The sequence below is a fragment of the Humulus lupulus genome, chromosome 5 (assembly GCF_963169125.1).
Source record: "Humulus lupulus chromosome 5, drHumLupu1.1, whole genome shotgun sequence".
NCBI classification, from domain to species: domain Eukaryota; kingdom Viridiplantae; phylum Streptophyta; class Magnoliopsida; order Rosales; family Cannabaceae; genus Humulus; species Humulus lupulus.
The window spans coordinates 198,586,213-198,591,141 of record NC_084797.1 but is presented as its reverse complement, the minus strand read 5'-3'; positions in this window follow the sequence as shown (position 1 = coordinate 198,591,141).

The window sequence follows — 4,929 nt, the reverse complement described above, 5'->3', positions numbered from 1 at the left end:
AGAATAAGCCATGACGGTTTTTCTTCGTCCTCGAGCAGTTGGGTCAGTAGATCGTCGTCGATTGGCCTCTCACCTCCCCACGGATCTTGCATGAAAATCTGCGAATAGAAAAGGGGAGATGAGAATCTAATGGCCAGAAGGATCAAGATGTTTAAAAGTTGGAATAACGTTGCTCGTGTGTAAAAGTTAAGCTTTTATACGACCAGCAACATTCTAACAAAAAACACTATACTTCAAGCAAACAGTTTGGAAAATAGATTAAAAAGCAGAAGTGAAAAGTTTTTCCTGAAAATCTTTTCAACTCTGAAAGGGTGGGAAAAACCCAGTTTTTTCTACAAGCTTAGAAATCGAATTTTACTTCAATTTCACGCCCTAAAGTTATAATCCTAACTACCCAACTACCTCGTCATCCAAGAAAAATGTTATTCTCCTACCAAATTTAGTGCAAATTAATATGTCCATTTACCCCCAAACAGTTTCTCTCAAGAACATTCAAGAACTCAGGATACAAAACAGATGTAAAATAGATACTGTATGGCATTTCAACGACTGAAAAGGTCGATAAAATTACTTGGATAAAAGATTGAAGCAAGTTTCTGAGACACTAAGTCGGTTGGCTAGGCAGAAATTCCGTGGATCGTCCAGTTCGTCTGAGGTTTCTGAGTTTTCTACACCTTGTTCTTCAGTGTTCTTGAAGAGAAAGTGAAAAGTAAAAAGTGAAAAATGATCGTGAAGGATTATTTTTATTGATCGTAGCACTGTAAAAGAGGTAATCATGGAATTACTTTTTTCAAATCATGGGGAAACGCAATAGCCGTCAGACAATTTTTTGTAAACTGAAAAGACATGATTGGTTGCCTTTTTCAAAAAGGCATGGGTGGCTCTGACAGATTTGGTGGGGTACGCGAAGGGTCAGTTTCCTAAGTTTACTTTATGCTGGTCGCAGTAAAATAAACTTGGGGGGGGGGGGGGGAATGTTTACCCAAAAATGGCTCTTGATGACGTGGCAAGAACTTATTACACGTGGTTGGCACGTGGCAGCGTCAAAGTGAAGAGGTGTTGTTCGTTTATCGACCAGCTTCTTGTTGCTTCATTAGATCTTACGATTAGATGCGACCAGCATGGTCGCATGCTTCGGTTTATTTCCTTTAAAGATATGTAATCTTGTAATAACTACATTTATTATTTTCTCTTTATTGCCTTGATACGCTGATATTAAGGATAATTAAGGCCCATTGGCCCATGTAACCCCCTTCAGCCTATAAATATGAAGGAGAGGGCTCAAGGAAGGGACTTTTGAACCTTTTTTCTGAATACTCATAGAAAGAGCGTAAGTGTGATTATCCACCAAAAAGTTGTAATTCTCCTAAAGCTTGTGAAACTCAAGAACCCTAGTTCTTTGACCACGGCATTGGGATTCAACATCAATAATAACACTAAGTGAATGTAGGTTGTTACCACATTGTTGGGGCCGAACCACTATAAATCATTTGTGTCATTTCTTTATTTCTTTGTCGTTAATCTGGCTCCGTGTCGTTGGCCAAATCGAGGGTCAATAGAGGAGTACCAATCAAAGTCGAGGGCACGGAGCTAAAAGGAGACCTAATAGAGCAAGAGATCAAGGACTTTGACGTAATACTAGGCATGGACTGGCTAGCGAGACATGGCGCAACCATCGATTGTAGCCGTATGCAAGTGACATTTGAAACCCCTGAGGGTCAGAAACTATGTTTTATGGGAAAGGATTCAGGACTATGGACACCACTTATCTCATCTCTTAAAGCTAGGAGGATGATTGAGAAAGGATATCACGCATGTTAGCAAGCGTCACGAATGTGGCACAGGAAGGAGCATTGGCACATAAACCTAAGGAGAGTCTAAAGGACAAACAATGACAGTTAGAGAATAACAAACTAAGAAAATAAAGAGTTAAAAAGGCGGAGACAATTACAGAAACCTCGAGCTCCATGGTCTATTCAAAGAGGGCGGTGGTGTTGTTTACCTTAAGAAATCTCCACATGTTAGTATCGAGGTTGCTACAAGATTGGTTAGTTTGAGACAGCAAGTCAGAGCACATATCGACTCCTAAGACACCAGTGTAACGCCCTACTACTCAGGGACTGTTACTCCGTGTATTTTAAATAGTGCTAAACTTGTTAAACAGCTCATTTGGCCATAATCGTGTAACTAAATGTGATTAAAGGTTTAGGGTTAAAATTTTTGGTCAAGGATACAAACGTTTCACTAAAACGTTTACTGTATACATTGAAATCCAAAAATACATTTAAAAGGTTAATTACAATAAAAGATTTACAACTAGTTGAACTAACCGGAAAAATAGGGTTTAACATTAGTTTCTCTTTAAACCCTCAGCCATGGTGGTCGAGTAACCGCATATGTACACATCGTCACCTAAGCTCTCCAACTCAAGGATGGTTCATCTTTCTTTTACATTTACCTGCACCACATAACACCCGTGAGCTGAGACACAGCAAGAAAACCTAGACATGCTCATAAACAGTTAATAACATGTCACCAAATCATAATAGGCATGCCTAGCAGTAATAACCTTATTCATGCATGCAGACAAGTACAAATGAATGATTGTGGGGTCATTCTAGGGCTTGCAGCCCTAATCAGATGACCTTGGATTCAACCTAGGGTCTTGCGCCCTAAATAGATGACCATTTGTTATCTTGTGGTCCTGCACCCTGAATAAATGACCATGGAGTCAACCTGGGGTCCTGTGCCCTGAATAGATGACTATGAAGTCATTCTGGGGTCCTGTGCCCTGAACAGATGACCATGAAGTCAACTTGTGGTACTGTGTCCTAATAGATGACCATGGAGTCAACTTGGGGTCCTGTGCCCTAAGTCATGTGACCATCAAGTCACCTGGGCCTTTTAGCCTTGGCCCTGAGTAACAAGCCATAGACTAGCCAAGCGTTTTATTTTTCTTCAACTATGGGGTCGGACGAGCATATAATGCTCTTGGTTATTAAATCTAATCATATTGACCAGCACTCGATGCGCTACCGCCGCTCTTGACTAATAAGTCAGTGTTTCACAACTAGCGTTCAATACTATTGCCGATCATGACTAATAAGTTAGAGTTTCATGACCAGCATTAAACACCATTGTTGTTTCTTAACTGAAAAACTCGAAAACTCAAAACTTAAAACTTGGATTATCTTTGAATAAGTCATTTCCCAGCTAAATCCTCTGGCTAATAAGCTTCTAATCTTTCCTAGAATCGCTATGCCTCGATCCTTGCCTGAATCTGAGTCCTAAAACTCGAGTTTCCTTTGAAAATGCGAATGGTGTCAAAAAGGGAACGAGAGAGAGAGAGAGAGAGAGAACGTTCTGAACATTCTTTTTATTTCTAATAGGTTACTTTGAGCTTAAGTAACCTCAAGCAAATCCTAATGCTTGGGGTCCCAAAAACGCCCTCGGGGGTAAAATAGTCAAAATTCCCAGAATTCCCTCCTAATCTCACTAACTCCCAATATATCATCAAATAATCATTCCCATCACCCAGTATCCTGATAATGTGCTAAATACCCAGTATACCCCTTGACTTACTCCATGTCAAGTATGGGTCCCGTTGTGACTTTCCCACTAGCTTGCTCCCTAGGATCATCTCGTGTCAAGTAACCTAAACATATCCATATAATAATGAAGTACCACGCACATACCACATATATGCCAAATATACCCATTACGGGCCAAATTATGAAAATTTCCTAATTAAATAGAAATGGGCCCACATACATATTTAATACACTAAAACAAGCATATCAAGTCATATTATAATATTACTCACATAATCACATAATAATACACATAAATATCATATAATAACATAAGTTTCCATCCTGGCCCCCTAATCAAGGCTCTATGCCTTATTAGGAAATCTGTGACGTTACAACTATCCCCTCCTTATAGAAATTTCATACTTGAAATTTTATTTGAATAGCCCGGAACATCAATCCCGCATAACTGATTACAGTTCTCAGGTCGTTCCTTCGACCTTACCGTTTCTGTACCACGCCTTAACCAAAGGTATAGTTTTCTTCCTCAGAACTCTGTTCTTTCTATCTCATATTTGTACTGGCTATTCTTCTTAGGATAACTCCTCTAATTCCATATCCTTATAACTCAACACATGAGTCTCATCTAACACATGTTTCCTCAACATGAAAATATGAAATACATTGTCTACGGCCGACAGTGCTAAAGCTAAGGCCAATCCATAGGCAACCTGGCCGATCCTATCCAAGATTTCAAACGGTCCAACTAATCTTGGGCTCAACTTCCCCTTATCTCCTCACCCCTTTCCATGGTGATATTCTAAGGAAGATATAGCCTTCCACTTAGAACTCCACGTTCCTTCACTTTAAATTAACATAACCTTTATGTCTATTCTGAGAAGCGAGCATCCAAACTCTAATCTTTCCAATAGCCTTAATGGTCCCCTAAACTACCTCGGGATCAAAATATAACATCTCACCCATCTCATCCCAATGAATGGGCGGTAAACATTTCCTACCATACAACATCTCATAAGGTGCCCTTCCAATAACTGGATAACTCCCTCTGATTCACCATCAATCTGAGGATAATAAGCTCTACTAAACTCCAATTGTATACTCATCGCCTTCTGCAACCATCCCCCAAAACTTGGAAGTAAAGACAGGGTCCTCATCTAATAAGATAGACCTCGAATTCCATGAAGGTGTACTATCTTTCTCACATAGAGGTATCTATACTGATCAACTGTATTGCTCGTCCTTACAAATAAAAGTGACCTGATTTTGTATACTTGTCCATAATGACCCAAACTGAATCATGCTGGCCCACTATTCTGGGCAGCCCCACCGCGAAATCCATCGCGGTGTTTCCTTACTTCCACTATGGAATACACAAAGG